Source organism: Anabrus simplex, chromosome 1 (assembly GCF_040414725.1).
Source record: "Anabrus simplex isolate iqAnaSimp1 chromosome 1, ASM4041472v1, whole genome shotgun sequence".
Taxonomy (NCBI): domain Eukaryota; kingdom Metazoa; phylum Arthropoda; class Insecta; order Orthoptera; family Tettigoniidae; genus Anabrus; species Anabrus simplex.
In genome coordinates, this window is record NC_090265.1 from 975,030,941 (window position 1) to 975,049,737 (window position 18,797).

The following is an 18,797-nucleotide window of genomic DNA, read 5'->3' on the forward strand; positions in this document are numbered from 1 at the left end:
AAATTATCGTAGTTGATGGATTAGAAACCATTCAGACTTTTACCAGGAGAGGAAGTAAGAAATCATGGAAAGAGAGTTCCATAATGATTGGAAGATGGATTATTATAACCCATTTTTCTACTCACTTGAGTTACATTAGACTGAGTGCTTCCTATTCAATACTATCAGAAATCATATTGAACATTACATGTAAGAAAGTGTTTCATGTGCTGCGCTGGTACGTCCTGTTCCTGTGTGTTTTCTATGAATAATGTACTGTGTGGAGGTGCAGAAAATGTGTTCTAACATGGAAATAAAACGTCTCCGGAACCACGTCCATATAACATATTTTTCTTTTTATACGTATACCGGGTGAGTTGGCCGTGAGGTTAGGGGCGCGCAGCTGTGATTTTACATCCGGCCGATAATGGGTTCGAACCCCACTGTCGACAGCCCTGAAGATGGTTTTCCGTGGTTTCCCATTTTCACTCCAGGCAAATGCTGGGGCTGTACCTTAATTAAGGCCACGGCCGCTTCCTTCCCACTCCTAGGTCTTTCTTATCCCATTGTCGGTGCGACTTAAATAAAATTCTATTTTCTTATTTTTCTACGTATGAGGAATGTGTCGTGAAAATTTGGTCGTACCTTATTGTTTGTTACACCGTGCATAATTATACACACTAAAATTAACGAAACATACAGAAATGTTTAGTACCTTTAGAGCTTCGAGCAAGAGTAAAGTATCGTTAACTAATTCTCTTCCAACTTATCAACTTGTAAAAATACTCTAGCGACCTTCGACACCTTTCATTCGATTTGAAGTAGAGCGTAGTCTTTGTATCACGCGGCATTAGTTTCCGTTTTTTTTATATATATATATATATATATATAGAACAGTAGTTAACCCTTGTCCCGACCTGGATTCAAACACAAATCCCCTAGCTTTTCAATGAAACGATAAGCGGATTTGTTACCATGGCAACGAGTTCTATAGGAGAGGAAGTAGATGGCAAGTCATTAAATAAAAAAACATCTTCTTCGTTTCTTATCTCTTTGCTGCACCATCCCGTCTTTAGTTCGACTGTCATAAGTTCCTATGAGAATAAATGCTAACAGCTCAATTTATCTACTGACTTGAAGTTGGCTTATTTCAAGTCTTATGGCAGAGGAAAGATACTAGAAGAATCATATTTCCTCCGATCCGAATGATGTGTATCATCATCAAGATTTTGTTGATGGTGATGTCAAATGGATTCTTGAGAAGTCTTTCTGGTCGACGCCCAGGGTGTGTGTATGTGCTGAAGATGATGATAATAAGGAAGGGAGACAGTGATACTCGATGTCAGTACATAGCCTGTTCGTGTCAAATAACACCAAGAGATCTGCTCAAGGCTTGACGTCGCCATTCGACGGACGAATCACCATCAACAGCGTCCTATGCCTTTCCTCTATATGAACACTACGGAGAGGATGCGGAAGTGAGCCCAGGTTTTGCGACGCAATCTAACGATGATACGCCGAATACCACCTCCTTTCCTACTCTGTCGGCCAAAATTCTGATCGTGAAAATTATCTACTAACGGTACTCGAACCAGCTAACCACGGTATTTGAACATAAGGACTTGATGCCTTAACGATCATAGCCACCAGGAAAATAAGATAGGCTGCCTCTATTGACGGAATGTTTTTGAGTCGGTGTCGTGCTCCCCGTAAAGACCATGTATGTTGAACCTCACACATTTTGGTCTCACATATTTCTTACTCATACAATAATAACCTAATTGGTGGTGGTTGGTTGGATAGTGTTTGACACCTTGTGGTTGCCATTCTCACCTCATAAGTTGTGAGTTCCTGAGGAACTACGATTTAACGGTCAATAATAATAATAATAATTGTACCGGGCGGTACACCTCTACACCGTTTATTTAAAAGTTGCGCCAGTCGAAACTCCTCTTCTGGAGGAAGGTTGAACTTTATCTACTCTATTAATTCTCTACTTTCTCAGAAGATGTCACCACGTGGAAAATTTTGAGTTTTTGAACTGTGTCACTTTTGATGTGTTTTTGTTTCGCTTGAAGTAAGAAGTGTGAACTTTCTCTTCTAGAGGACACTACTGAAGATCAACAATAGCGCACCCTAGTGCGGAGTCAAAGAACTATTTTGTTGGAGAAATTTTTATTTCAAAAGTTTGTTTCTTGTTAAATTTCTTTCTGTTATTGTTTAAGTTGGCTGTATTCCCCTCTTTTTCCCCTTGTTTTAGATTTATCCAATCCCGAATTTCTTTTAGTAATTTCTGACCAATCTGGTGTATCTTCCCCCAACTTGTATCTGTTGCGGGGTCCTATCCAATAAAAACATTGTGGGCGGGTGTTTTCATTCCCCTAACGCCTAGAAACTTCCGCGAGAGTATATAAACTGCTGATTTTAGGGTCTCCGGGCCACTTCTGTTCCATCTTTTAGTGTATTAAGTACATAGCAGGAGGCAGGAAGCACCTCTTTCCTCGGCGGCGGTCAACAATAAGGTAATGGCCGATTAATAAATTCTTTCTTTTCTTGCTCAGCAGTTTAACTTTCGGGGCGGGTTCTAAGCGTTCAACCATGTAACCTTTTCCTAAAATGTAAAAACAACTGGTATCTATTCTATTTTAAAACGACATATCGGGATAGAGAGTGCTTAACCCTCTCGAGCTCCCACTCACATCGTCTTGAGGTGAACTTATTCTCTCAACCAATTCTTCCGTAATGTAATGTAAATTGCTATTAAGTCACCTCTGTAGTATGGGATTAGCCCTTGTAATAACGGCCTAGTGCCAAAGTAGGTTTTAAAATCAAAGTGTATTAGGAGTGCAAGTTCGCCTCCTCTCAAATTGTTTTAGAGGTCATTCAATTAACCTGCTTTTCATTTAATAGACCTCAGTAGATTGGGTATTTTACCCCTGTGTTTATGTCCGTTGAGGACAACTTGAAGGTGGAGTTTGGTGTGGCCTAGGAAAGGCTTAAATTAAAGAGCGTGTGGCTCTTTTGGAAAAGGAGTGTTGTATGCCTCGAGGAGGCTTTACTGTGTAATTTGGAGCAAGTGCTCCAGGGTTTGATTGGGGTCTTCTGCCCCTTTGTTAAAATTTGTATATCGGAAAGTTGGGCTAGTTGCTCAAAAATTGTGAACTCAGGGCTCGAAGCCCAAACTCTGTAATCCCTGTAATTGTACATTTCAAATTGTGTTTCGGCTACTAAGTACCTGTTCTTTGTTACTACTTAATATTGAAAAGGAAATATAACCTTGTTAACTTTTACATTAACTTTGATTCCGTAGTTTGAGACCCATTCACGCCCGCACCTTCTTACACCTCTACCTACCACCAAAACGCGGTAACAAGTGGTAGCAGAGCGTGGTTGAATGGGTCTCAATTTAGCCCCTTTTGACGGCTAAACATTGTTTGTTCCGAACTCTAACCATTTTCTCAGTTGCTGGAATTTTTTGATTTTTTTCCAAGTTGTTCTGTCATCATGCCCGGCCCTCGCGATGTTCTCCATCTTAACTATTTGCGAGAGGAGGAGTTGATCTACGAATTGACTATTAGAAATGTGCAATCTGGAGGCACGGTTGCAGTAGATACAAATAAGCTTAGAGAGTCCCTTGATCTGCCCATTTCCATCCCCACATTGGGAGAGAAAGATATTGACGACTCTCTTTCCACGATCGTCGAGAATATTACTGGGCTAGCTTCTGTAGTTAGTTTTTTTGATGAAAATGATCCCTCTCCTAATCAAATTAAGCGTGTGCAAGCTAGGCTATATCATTTTTCGAATAGGGTTAACGATCTGTTGTCTCTAAAACTGAATGACGTTCAGAGGAAGGAAGCTAGTACGCTCCTGGAAAATATTTCCGAATTATCTAGTAAGGTCACTCAATTGTTAACTGGGGAAGTTCCTCCCAAATCTGATCAACCCACCATAGTGAATCCAGGTAGTGAGGAAGCGCCTCCCAAGGGAGAAGTTAATAGGATAACCGTTGCTGCTCAAACTATCCCTGCCCCATTGGACAACGAATCTGAACGTCGTGCATCATTGAGTAACATCCGTTCTGAATTGACTTCCTTGCCATTGAAACCTTTACCTACTATGTCACCCGGATTTAGTAGCTTGCCTCATCCATTGGCAATGTTGCTCAGAGGTATATCCAAGTTTTCTGTTAATACCACCAGTGACGTAATTTCATTTTTAAAATTTCTAGTGGAATTTCAGGATCATGCCCTTGTTTTTTCTCTGTCTCCATGTCAAATCTTGCAAATTATCTATCCGTATGCTATTGGTATTCTCTCCGACAAAATAGTAAGAGCCATAGCTGAACAGTCATCTATTGAAGATTTTCATGCACACTTGCTTGCAAACTTTATTCCCGCCCGCGCGAGGTCATCTCTGATTCAAAAGTACTATTATCGAGTACAGAGGTTGGATGAAAACTTGGCTGATTTCATACAAGACATTAAGTTTTATACCAGGGTGTTTGCTCTTCACTTCCCTGAGGATCAAATTGTACAAGCTATTGTGGAAGGCATTTCACCATCTTATAGGTCATACTTGTGTTTTGCGGCGTGCCCGCAAACTTTCTCTGAACTTGAAGCGTTGGCCGTCTCAGCGGAAGGAGTTAGATACGCCGATTCTTTGCGTGTAGCGAAAGAACCCCCGCCTTCCTTTAGTAACACTCGGCCTCCACCTCGCCGACCAGTCACGCCCCGTAAATGTTATGCTTGCGGGTCGCCTGACCATCTTCGCAATAAATGTCCATTAGTCAAAAGTAGTAGGGCAAATAATGGAGCTGGTTCAGCACAAGGCTGTTTTAAATGTGGGGCCTTCTCACATATCGCCAAGAATTGCCCAAACTCAAATAGCACCCCCTCCTGCTCAACTTCTGGTGCAAATTCCACCTATGCCGATAATAAAAAGTGACTAGTGGCTTCGGCTGAGTCGACTAATCAATCTTCCCGAGACTCAGCCCCTAGTAAACAGATTGTAAATGCAGAGAACGATCAGCCTTCAAGTTCATCTTTTGAATGCCCTAAAGAATGTCTTAGGATTGCGGCGGATACCCCCGCACCTGTTCCTTTTCTTAAGATTGAGGTAAATAACGAGCCTATAACAGCTCTCTTAGATTCAGGTAGTGTTTGTTCGATTATTGCGGCTGAATGGTATTCTAAATTGAAAACGGTTTGTAAACTTCCTGACTATGTCTCTTCTCCTGTTCAATACGTTTCGGCTAATTCATCTCCATTAGAAATTCTAGGTTCCTTACTGGTCAAAATTCGTGTTTTTAAGTTTACATGGAAAGTTAAATTGTTTGTGGCCAAGCAATTGTCTTGCCCCATTATATTGGGAGCTGACTTTATTTCTCACACTGGTCTTGTGCTCGATCTGCAGTCTAGGTCGTGCACATTCAAATTTGCTTCTAGTTGTAAAATCCCACTATTAAAGTGTAATTCTGTGTCATGTTCTTCTATTTCGCCTATCCAGGATGAGATGTTGTTAGACCTTAGACATCTACCTGAGGAGCAGGCTGATAGTATTCGCAAACTGTGTCAGTCGTTTCCCGAGGTGTTCTCTGATACTCTTGGTGTCACTGACCTTATTGAATACAAAATTGAGGTTACGGATTCGATTCCTGTCCGTTTTCCACCGTATAGGCTATCTCCACCTAAAATGAAGGCTCTGAAGAAAATCATCGATCAGATGTTGAAGGACGGTATTATTAGGCCCTCTAAGTCAGCGTATTCTTCGCCTATTTTTCTAGTACCGAAACCCCAAGGAGGTTTCAGGCCTGTCATTGATTACAGGGCTCTCAATCGGAAGGTGGTGTTACAATCTGTGCCCCTTCCCGACCTTCATTCTTGTTTTTCATGGTTTCGTAAGGCCAAGTTCTTCACCATCTTGGACTTAAATCAGGCCTATAATCAAATTCCCCTTGCCGAAGAGTCTAAACACCTTACAGCGTTTGCCACGGACTGGAATTTATACGAATACAACCGCGTGCCTTTCGGGCTCCCCACGGGGGCAGCTGTGCTCACTAGGCTACTAGATAGGGTCTTCTCCGACATCAAATTCGAGTACTTATATCACTACTTAGATGATGTCGTAGTATTTTCAGAGACTTTTGAAGAACACCTAGATCATCTGCGAGAAGTTCTCGATCGCCTTCGTAAGGCTGGGTTAACTGTTAAGTTGTCCAAGTTTGCCTTCGCTAAGCCCTCTATGTCTTTCCTAGGGCATATTGTGTCACCCGATGGTGTAGCAGTTGATCATTCTAGAACACAGGCCATCCGTGATTTTAAACCTCCCAAGGACATTAAAGGTATCGCCAGGTTCATTGGTATGGTGAATTTCTTCAGAAAGTTCATTCCTAACTTTGCTAATAGAGCGGCGCCCTTAAACCTTCTTCGTAGGAAAGGCATCAAATTCGAGTGGGGACCTTCTCAACAAGCCGCTTTTGAAGACCTTAAATTAGCTCTTTGTAATGCCCCTGTACTTGCTATGCCTGATTTCTCGAAGAAATTCATCGTCCAAACTGACGCGTCGTCGGCAGCAGTAGCTGCAGTCCTTCTTCAAGAGACTGAACTAGGGAGGCGACCCATCGCCTATGCGTCTAGGACATTGTCGGCTCAAGAAGCCAAGTATTCCATCTATGAGCTCGAAGGTTTGGCAGTCTTATTTGCCTTAGAAAAGTTCCGTCTCTATCTGGAACACGTTAAATTCGACCTGGAGACAGATAATCAAGCCTTAAGCTGGGTCTTAGGTAGGCCGCGTCGTACTGGTCGTATAGCCCGCTGGGCTATTCGTATTTCCGCCTTCCAGTTTGATGTTAGACATATCAGAGGTACCGAAAATGTTGTTGCTGATGGACTCAGCCGTATGTTTCATAACGACGTAGAGACCCACGAACCGGTCGACAGTTCATCACCTTCCGAGTCCATACTATCTGGTGTTAATGCCATCTTAACAGATGCTCCCATGCTTTTTAGGGATATTGAGAAATACCAACGTGAAGATCCGACGCTGGCTCCGATAATGGAAACCCTTTCTTCTGGGGAACATGCTGTCCCTTATGTTCTGAGGAATGGTGTTCTATGTTGCCCTTCGAGGCATGATAAGTTGATGAAAGTTGTTGTTCCAGCGGTTCTTGTACCTATGATCTTCAAATACTATCATGAGACCCCATTGGGGGGGCATCTTGGAATCTTTAAAACTCGTGAAAAGATTCGTGAAATGTTCATATGGAAAGGTATGGACGGTGAAATTCGGGAACTTGTAAAAGCTTGTAAATCTTGTTTGATCAGTAAACCCACCATGTCCACTAAAGTAGGCCTTTTGTCTTCTCATCAAGCGTCGCGCCCCATGGAACGCCTGTATATTGATTATGTAGGACCCTTCCCCCAGTCGAAGGGAAATGCAAACAAATTCATCTTTGTATGTGTAGATGGTTTTACCAGATTTTCTTGGTTATTTCCGACTAAGCTGGCTACCGCTCAGTCCACCATTACCTGTCTAAATTCTATTTTTGCTTCTTTTGGTCCGTGCCAATATATTGTATCTGATAATGCTAAGGCGTTCACATCAAATCTTTTTCGTAAATTCTGTTTTGACTTGTCCATCTCTCATGTAACCACTTCTGCTTATTACCCTCAACCATCTCTGGCTGAACGGGTTAATCGTAATCTCAGGTCCGCACTTATCGCCTATCATCATGAAGATCCTTCCAGGTGGGACACGTCCCTGCATTGGTTAGCTTTTGCTTTGAATTCGGCGATTCATGAATCTCATAAGTTCACTCCAGCTTCATTGATGTTTAAGTTCGTTCCCAACACGCCGCTCTCTAACCTCTGGTCTCTGAATGACATTCTGCCCGAGACAATAGATCCGGACAACATTAAAGATCTTTGGAAGAAGGCTAAAGCTAATCTTAAAGTATCTCATGAAAAGGTTAGGGAAAGGTATGATCGTGGACGGAGACCCACCACTTTGAAGGTAGGTGACCAGGTTATGGTCAAAAATTTTGTTCCCGCGGGCAAGCTTGCCCCCAGATTTCATGGGCCTTGTATCATTCTCGATTTTCTTACGCCGGTTACCTTATTGCTAAGTAATCCAGCCACCGAGAGGATATTTAGAGTTCACCTGTCCCAGGTGAAACCGGTGTAATTTCTGTGTTAACTTGCTTCATATTATTTTGAAAGGATATGAAGGTTATATTTTTTTTTTGAGTTTCACTTTTAAGGCATTCTGCCCCTTCTATAATATTTTGGTTTTAGATGTAAGCCTTTTGTAAAACCCACCCCGATCCGTTAAACTGCCATCCTGTTCTTGCCACGGCCATTACCACGCTCCCGTCTCCTGCTCCACCTTACACTGTGGCTTCATAATAGTAAATGCCATGGATATCTACACGCCGCTGGCCCCTCAACCTCTCCACAAGCCTGTACCCTCAAAGAAGATGATAGTCCAACACAATTCTGCCGCCTAGCTTTAATGTTTCAGCGCCCCCGCAGCCGCGCAGCGCCGTGCAGCGACTGGGGAGGGGGATGGGCCCCCTCCTCTCCAGCGAGGACGACATGTGCACGGCGAGCCGGAGCTCTCCTCCCGGCCAAGGCTGATGTGCGGCGCACGACCTGCTACATGCCCGCAGCCTGTATCTGTTCACCGCGGGCGCGGCGTACTTCAACACCTCTGCTCCCCTCATAGTGCGGGCGAGCGGTATCTCAGGGTACTTGAGGGGTCCGAGCGGCCTCCTTTTGGACGCAAGCTGCAACGGCCGGTCCGGCCATCCAACTTCATCAACATCAACTACATGGACAGTTACTATAAGAGATAACTACACTTGGGAATTCAACAGCAATATTTGGTGGACCGTGCAAAAACATTTTTCTTCACTTCTAAGTATTAAAAGTTTATCTTCAGAAATTCAAATTCTACAAACTTAAAGACTTTCATTAACCTGCAACAACAACATTTTGAAACTGAATTAAGAAATCTTGTAAATGCTTCTGCTATCTATCTTCGTATCAACATCATTACTTGGACTTTGTTTCAAACTGATTTCATGTGTCACCCCTGGAGGAACTTTTGGGGGGGGAGGTCTGTACCGGGCGGTACACCTCTACACCGTTTATTTAAAAGTTGCGCCAGTCGAAACTCCTCTTCTGGAGGAAGGTTGAACTTTATCTACTCTATTAATTCTCTACTTTCTCAGAAGATGTCACCACGTGGAAAATTTTGAGTTTTTGAACTGTGTCACTTTTGATGTGTTTTTGTTTCGCTTGAAGTAAGAAGTGTGAACTTTCTCTTCTAGAGGACACTACTGAAGATCAACAATAGCGCACCCTAGTGCGGAGTCAAAGAACTATTTTGTTGGAGAAATTTTTATTTCAAAAGTTTGTTTCTTGTTAAATTTCTTTCTGTTATTGTTTAAGTTGGCTGTATTCCCCTCTTTTTCCCCTTGTTTTAGATTTATCCAATCCCGAATTTCTTTTAGTAATTTCTGACCAATCTGGTGTATCTTCCCCCAACTTGTATCTGTTGCGGGGTCCTATCCAATAAAAACATTGTGGGCGGGTGTTTTCATTCCCCTAACGCCTAGAAACTTCCGCGAGAGTATATAAACTGCTGATTTTAGGGTCTCCGGGCCACTTCTGTTCCATCTTTTAGTGTATTAAGTACATAGCAGGAGGCAGGAAGCACCTCTTTCCTCGGCGGCGGTCAACAATAAGGTAATGGCCGATTAATAAATTCTTTCTTTTCTTGCTCAGCAGTTTAACTTTCGGGGCGGGTTCTAAGCGTTCAACCATGTAACCTTTTCCTAAAATGTAAAAACAACTGGTATCTATTCTATTTTAAAACGACATATCGGGATAGAGAGTGCTTAACCCTCTCGAGCTCCCACTCACATCGTCTTGAGGTGAACTTATTCTCTCAACCAATTCTTCCGTAATGTAATGTAAATTGCTATTAAGTCACCTCTGTAGTATGGGATTAGCCCTTGTAATAACGGCCTAGTGCCAAAGTAGGTTTTAAAATCAAAGTGTATTAGGAGTGCAAGTTCGCCTCCTCTCAAATTGTTTTAGAGGTCATTCAATTAACCTGCTTTTCATTTAATAGACCTCAGTAGATTGGGTATTTTACCCCTGTGTTTATGTCCGTTGAGGACAACTTGAAGGTGGAGTTTGGTGTGGCCTAGGAAAGGCTTAAATTAAAGAGCGTGTGGCTCTTTTGGAAAAGGAGTGTTGTATGCCTCGAGGAGGCTTTACTGTGTAATTTGGAGCAAGTGCTCCAGGGTTTGATTGGGGTCTTCTGCCCCTTTGTTAAAATTTGTATATCGGAAAGTTGGGCTAGTTGCTCAAAAATTGTGAACTCAGGGCTCGAAGCCCAAACTCTGTAATCCCTGTAATTGTACATTTCAAATTGTGTTTCGGCTACTAAGTACCTGTTCTTTGTTACTACTTAATATTGAAAAGGAAATATAACCTTGTTAACTTTTACATTAACTTTGATTCCGTAGTTTGAGACCCATTCACGCCCGCACCTTCTTACACCTCTACCTACCACCAAAACTCGGTAATAATAATAATAATAATAATAATAATAATAATAATAATAATAATAATAATAATAATAATAATAATAATAATAATAATTGACCTACTGACCAGTTTTGCAGTTTTCCGACACGCTGAGGTGCTAGAATTTTATCCCACAGGAGTTCTTTTACATTACGGTAAATCTACAGATGCCAGGCTAGTTTTCTACAGCGCCTCCAGATACCACCTAACTGAGCCAGAATCGAGCCCACCAATTTGGGCTCTGTTGTGTGAGCCACTCAAGTCAGTAAACCAGAATTGCATTGAGTTTTATAGGATAAATTTCGGACTAGATCTTTTAGGGCTTGAAAGCCGAGTGATGTTGCCAATAACCTGTCTCCAAAGGTGGCAAGCGTTGTACTCTCGGCTTAAAACTCTTTTGAAATAAATAGGTCATGTGGCTAGGATCACAACATCAACAGTCACGTAAAACTATCATTTTGCTTACTTTATTATTAGAGATATTTTACATGCCGACATCGTACGATATGGAGTACTGAATGTTCTTTTTCCACCCTACAAAAATTCCACTATATCTGCCGGGTTAGAACCTACAATCTTGGGATCCGGAGGTCAGCACACTACCACTCATCCAGATAGAGGGTTTCTGTCTAATGAGTCTACAGTGATTACCTTTCCAGTGTCCGACTCGTTGGCTGAATGGTCAGCGTACTGGCCTTCGGTTCAGAGGGTCCCGGGTTCGATTCCCGGCCGGGTTGGGGATTTTAACCTTAATTGGTCTATTCCAATGGGCTGTTCTCAACATCCCTGCAACTCACACACCACACATAACAGTATCCTTCACCACAATAACACGCAGTTACCTACAAATGGCAGATGCCGCCCACCCTCATCGGAGGGTCAGCCTTACAAGGGCTGCACTCCGCTAGAAATAGCCACACGAAATTATTATTACCTTTCCAGTTCTATCCCTTTACTTTCCGGCCTCGTGAAAGAGCTTTAGATATTAACGTGACAGCTAGGGGGAAGAAAACATCATTAATCAAAGTAGAAAGTTGGTAGTTTCGGGTAGAAAAAGCAAGCAAGCATCTGTCTTTACATGACTGTTGATATCGTAATTATAGCCACGTGAAATCCGAACCAGAAGGACGTGAATTCTTAATTCAAAAATCCCAAATGCAGTGGCCTGAATTCAAATTGCGGCCAACTTGTGGAGGAACCAGTGGCTATGGAACACAGTTACCATGCCCCTGGGTAGGAGAAGAATATAAAGTCATGAAGAGCAAGAATAATAATGACTACCTAGTATTCGTAAACGAATACCTACGAAGTCAAAAGAGAACAAGATAGAATGAAGCAATGCCGGACCTCTTCATCACCATATTACAGTCGCAAGTTTTCACCCATTGCTTGTATATAGAGTTCTGCTATTCCTGCCGGAGTTCCAATGCACGATAATTCAGTATCCACCAGAACTCCTACACACTTCCCACCCCTCCGCACATCTGTGCAAGATAGCTTGTATTCATTTATCTGGGCTACATGGAGTTTAGCAAACACTCGGTGTGCTATGGTATGGTGCGGTGCGCTGGGAATTACGCAGTTGAGCTTTGTGTGCGCTTAATCTAATTCCAGGATTTCGTGGTTTCCACACTCACTACTACAATATATGGGATTAGTCCTTAACGTGCGTATGCCAACGATCCTGTCCCAATCTCTGACACAGAATGGATATAACACTTTACTTAAACAAGACAATGCTACAGCTCGCAAACGGTTGAATTTATACACCGCCAGAACGGCATTAGACAGATTTACTACAAGATAGTACGCTTCCAGATCTGCAGAAAATTTCTAAATCTCTGACTACAAGCATGACTGACAGGAAGGGGAATATTATGACTGCTGGAATTTCTTGACATTAATAAATACGTTTATCTTAACTGTTTCAATAGAAATATACACTTATAATTAAATGCTGGGGCTCTACCATAATGAGGCCACGGTCGCTTCCTTTCCATTACTAGCCCTTTTCTATCCTGTCGTCGCCATAAAACCTGTCTGTATCAGTGCAACGTAAAGCAAACTGAAAATAAATAAATAAATAAATAAATAAATAAATAAATAAATAAATAAATAAATAAATAAATAAATAAATAAATAAATAAATAAATAAATAAATAAATAAACAAATAAATAAATAAATAAATAAATAAATAAATCATCATCATCATCATCTGTTTACCCTCCAGGTTCGGTTTTTCCCTCGGACTGAGCGAGGGATCCCACCTCTACCGCCTCAAGGGCAGTGTCCTGGAGCTTCAGACTCTTGGTCGGGGGATACAACTGGGGAATATGACCAGTACCTCACCCAGGCGGCCTCACCTGCTATGCTGAACAGGGGCCTTGTGGAGGGATGGGAAGATTGGAAGGGATAGGCAAGGAAGAGGGAAGGAAGCGGCCGTGGCCTTAAGTTAGGTACCATCCCGGCATTCGCCTGGAGGAGAAGTGGGAAACCACGGAAAACCACTTCCAGGATGGCTGAGGTGGGAATCGAACTCACCTCTACTCAGTTGACCTCCCGAGGCTGTGTGGACCCCGTTCCAGCCCTCGTACCACTTTTCAAATTTCGTGGCAGAGCCGGGAATCGAACCCGGGCCTCCGGGGGTGGCAGATAATCACGCTAACCACTACACCACAGAGGCGGACCAATAAATAAATAAATAAATAAATAAATAAATAAATAAATAAATAAATAAATAGATAAATAAATAAATAAATAAATAAATAAATAAATAAATAAATAAATAAATAAATAAATGAGTCCAAAAGCTCCATGAAGTATTATTTACATTGTTGAATGGAAGACTAGCCATTTCTGAGTATGTTGTAGAGATCTTAGTTAAAATATTTTTTAACAGAGATGCCAGTTAGGTCATCGATACTAAGTAAATTTCAGATTGGTTTCTCCTTAGCTAACAGACTTTTTCCATTTTTTAGATGCTTGGTATTGTTACAGGGTCGTTTCATTGTTCGATGGAACTTCTTATTTATACTTCACATAACTTACTTGTAATCTTGCGTCCACTAGCCGAAAAATACCTCGTGCCATACGCCTCTACAAGTCTACAAATTGTTGGCGTTTTAAAATTTCCTTTTGGAGTCATTTTTAATTTTTTTTCCTTACCTTTGCAAATAAACTACTCAAAGCAGAAGCTTTCGTTTGCTGATCTAAACGGTGCGCGCACCCAAGGCGCGTTTTATTTGCTCTCCACAATGACTGTTCTTACACAGTGATACATATCACGCATAACCTGAGTCTACAGTCCTTGTACAAACATTTCATGCCTAATTATTAGTCTGTCTTAAGTTTCGAAAAAATATAGATTTTATTTACACTTAATTTATTTCGTTAACAGATACATATTATTGGACTTTCACGCATGTTTTGTAAATGTAAACCACTAAAACAATTAAAACACTAAACAACAGTTTTACTTACTACACATGCATGTAGGTGTAGAAATTCACTACGCCTTCGCATTCCAAAAATTGCTTCATAAACCTCGAAAGAGAAAAGCCGTATAATTAAACATTGACAGTTAAATAAGTGGAACCTCCGTGGCTCAGATGGCAGCGCGTCGGCCTCTCACCGCTGGATACCGTGGTTCAAATCCCGGTCATTCCATGTGAGATTTGTGCTGGACAGAGCGGAGACGGGACAGGTTTTTCTCCGGGTACTCCGGTTTTCCCTGTCATCTTTCAGTCCAGCAACACTCTCCATTTTCATTTCGTAGCATCTATCATTCATTAATATATCACTTTGGGAGTGGCGACCCCATCGTAATAATAGCCAATATATGATTCATTCATTACATCCCTGACCCGGTCAATGTCTGGAAAACAGGTTGTAGGTTTTCATTTTCAGTTAAATAAGTGCATATAAACGTTAATGTTTGAAGATGAAATTTAAGCCTATGCAATTGTTATAGACAATGCATCAGGAAACTAAGCAAATTTTAAACGAAGAAACAAAAAGCAGGCTGATCAATGTAAAAAAAAAAAATGTTCAAACCAATAGATTTGAGTAATTAGTAGAGAACTAGAAGATCGGTGTTCGATTATATGTCTAAACACTTTTATTTTCCGTTGTTCTTTTTTTTCACAGTTTGCTTTATGTCGCAACGACACAGGTAGGTACTTTGGAGCCGATTTGATAGGAAAGAACTAGGAGTGGGAAGGAAGCGGCCGTAGCCTTAATTAAGGTAGAGCCCCAGCATTTACCTGGTAAGAAAATAGGAAACCACAGAAAACCATCTTCTGGGTTGCCGACAGTTGGGATAGAACCCACTATCTCCCGAATGCAAGCTCGAAGCTGCCCGCCCTTAACCGCACGGCCAACTCTCTCGGTCATTTTCCGTCCTATTGAAGCCCAACTTAAAGATTATTCTGTCTCACAGCTAGATAATAGCAGTAAGATTCACGATAGTTCATATTCATTATTTTCTTTACTTACTGTGCATTACACCAGGAAACGCTTGGCATCCTATTTGACATACATTCAGTGCTTGTAATCAAGGTTATTTGTAGTGTACCATGCGTTATCCCGTCTGATTATCAATTTCAGTGGCATATCGCAAATAGTATTACACAAGATTTCAGAACAGATAATGTGAAATGATATATGGTCACTAATAAATCGTTCAATCGGACCGCGTGAAGAGGTAAACGCAATGTCGTCGATGAATTAATATTATCCCTGACAGTAATATTATTGTAGCCATTCAGTATTCGGATGAGTTTCTTATGCTAATTCTACGCTAACTTCTCGTATATACAACTCTTTTGCAATCTGAAATTCATTTTTCATCGTAAGTAAGCTCTTACTCTTGACGATGATACATGATTTGGCAATGGCATGGTCATAGAATTTCTTTCAAATTCCATGTTTCGTCCTAAAAGTAGACACACAATCTCTCGTAAATTACAAGCAACTTTTTCAGTAATGTTCTGTTATGAAGATGATGAAAAATGAAATGTCGTATGGCTTTTAGTGCCGGGATATCAGGACGGGTTCGGCTCGCCAGGTGCAGGTCTTTCTATTTGACTCCCGTAGGCGACCTGCGGGTCGTGATGAGGATGAAATGATGACGAAGACAACACATACAGCCAGCCCCCGTGCTATTGGAATTAACCTATTAAGGTTAAAATCCCCGACCCGGCCGGGAATCGAGCCCGGGACCCTCTGAACCGAACGCCAGTACGCTGCCCATTCAGCCAACGAGTCGGACTATGAAGATGATGTACTCGTAGTCAGGGAAGTTTCAATGAATGAGAACACAACTTCCCAAGTTTTGCAGTAAACACAAATATCTAAATTCTGGGCAATCCCAGTCCGATCCTCGTATATACCACATAGTTCTGGACTAACTGAAGAGGCTGAAACTCTGTTTTCAGAGTTTCTTGAGGAACAAAGTAGCTAAGGTTGTAATTTTACGTTACTGTTGATATCGTGATCATAGCCACGTATCACAGGGATATGCCACTACATCTCAAAAACCCTACATGTATTCACCGGGATTCAAATCACTGCCTTTGCGAGAAGCCAGTGGCGATGTCACTTTATCACGCCCCTTTGTACTTGAGAAAAAAATTAACATTTGGAAGGTATGAGTTCTGGTTTTGTAAGATGACAATTATAGTGGTTATATTGCATAAAACATGGAATCAGTCTTACCTTGAGGAAATAAGTCATCAGTCGATATGCCATGGCGATCGTACGTTCGTAGTGTCATGTGTTTAGCTCATTTTTTGCATTGCATCAGACGAAATCTACATGTTTATAAAATGCAATATTTAAACAAATTAAGACTACATTTAAGACGCCCTCGTGCTCTGTGTCCAAAGCTGAAAACTAATTCCCGGCATAGTTGATTATTCATTTTTATTTAATGTATTTAGAAACGTTTACATTGTCATGCTAGTCAGCAAATGATGCTACTTTCTTTTTGACAGATCCTGTCATCTGACGGTATTTTCATAAAGTAAGTGAAATAAAAAATTGTACGAGTACCATAGCTTCCTACACCCTACAAAACAAATGCCTTGCAGAAGTGTTTGCTTATTTATTGTGTGGAAGGGCCAAATACCTCCGTGGTGAATTCAAAGCAAAAATAGAAAGAGAGAAAACATTTCATACAACTGCAAAATTACTGAACAAAAAGTGAATTGGATCGGAACTTAAAAAAAAATATGACAAGAAAGTAAAATAAGCACTAGATTCACTAATGAAGGGTAGAATACATGTTTGCCCTTGTTTAACATCTAGGACAAAAGGTGAACATTTCGAAAATTGATACAAACACTTATTAGGTTTAATTATAACGTATAATGTAGTAATAGACAAACTCATTGTAATATAAAAAACTGGGCGAGTTGGCCGTGCGGTTAGGGCGCGCAGCTGTGAGCTCGCATCCGCGAGATAGTGGGTTTGAACCCCACTGTCGGCAGCACTGAAGATGTTTTTCCGTGATTTCCCATTTTCACACCAAGCAAATGCTGAGGCTGTACCTTAATTCAGGCCACGGCCGCTTCCTTCCCATTCCTAGGCCTTTCCTGTCCCATCGTCGCCATAAGACCTATCTGTATCGGTGCGACGTAAAGCAAAATAACAAAAGAAAAGTAATATAAAATTCAAGTGCATGTTTCAGGAGACAGTTTGGATTGGAATAAATGAATCCCATCTCCTCAGTTACAGGTGATCCGGAACTAGTAGCTGTGAGTATTCTAGTCTCTTCTAGTGTGTTGTAATTAAATGTTTTTAAAATGTTCAATCCTAGAGTTGTTTGCAAAATACATTCATCGCAGGGAATTTTTTCTCCACCACTTGTCCCATATCTTTGTAAAGTCATTTGTGCGATCTGCGCTGCAGACTAGACTACATCAAGTTTGACGGTCGCATGTTCTTCCTGACGCCAACCCTATGTAGAACGATGTACAGTAATCGACTATTACACGCTTCTTTGGTGACTGGCATTGTGCTGTGTTGTGGGTTTAGATTAAGAACCATATGTGACTAAGATACTTGGCCCGGCCGGGAATCGAACCCGGGTTTATCTAAACTCTGACTATTCAGATAAGGTACAGAACGGTATAGACCTGTCTACATTTAATTATTTAACGTCTACATCTTCATGAGTTTGTTTTCTTCGAATATGCATGCCTTCAAGCTATCAAATGAACTATCACACAATATTTTGGCATCACAAGTTAAATAAACCTAGATATTACTTTATGAGTATTCGTAGCTCCATCATGTTTTTATGGATATGAACTACTATTAAGGGCTACTTAATATACAGCATGATAATATGAAAGTAGCAAGTAAAACGTATCTGATAAATGAATCTACAGTGGCAAGGAGGAATGCCTGAGGGAGACAGAAGAAAAGGTGCAGTAATCATGAGGGCAGAACGCGTAGCCACTTACTTCAAAGGAATTGTAAAAAGAAGAGAAAGAAGGAAAGGAAACAGGCAAGTCAAAGTGCTGGCGTCGTCTTGGGCCACTGACGTCACAAAGTCTTATGCAGGGAGAAGAAAGGTGATGAGAGAGAAACTGGAGAACGCCAACACGTAATTCAAAGAGCCTACTTCTACCCATACAGATACTAAATGCTGAGGAGGGTGGGGATCTGGAGGAAGGAGGTCGATGGACATTTCAAAACGTCTTAGACAGCAATGGGGATAAGGTGAAGAAACTGTACAACTCAGCACCAGTATGAATCTGTTCGTGAACGAATGTGTCCTAAAATTATGATAACGCCACACTTTTAAGGATTACATCTGCATACTCAAATTAAAGTAATGGAATACTCAGGCGATGCAGGAAATATTGGATTAGGTAATTAATAGTAAGAATAATAGGAATAATTACTTGCATAGTGTTCGGAAAAATAATCTTGAGTAAATGAATACTTGAGCAGTAGAATAACTAGGGATGAGAGAAGTAAGGAAGACGTACACTGAGGACTACCGCAAACAAAAAAGACCTTTGTTCAGAAAATACATTTTCCCAATTCAAACATGCATATGAGAATCAGAAATACGTTTTGGAAGATATTTCTGTGGAGCGTGGCATTGTATGGAAGTGAAACATGTACAATAATTAACATAGAAAGAAAAAGTGTCCTCTGATTTTACACAGGAATCCTAAAGGTGAGATGGGTGGATCGGATGACAGACG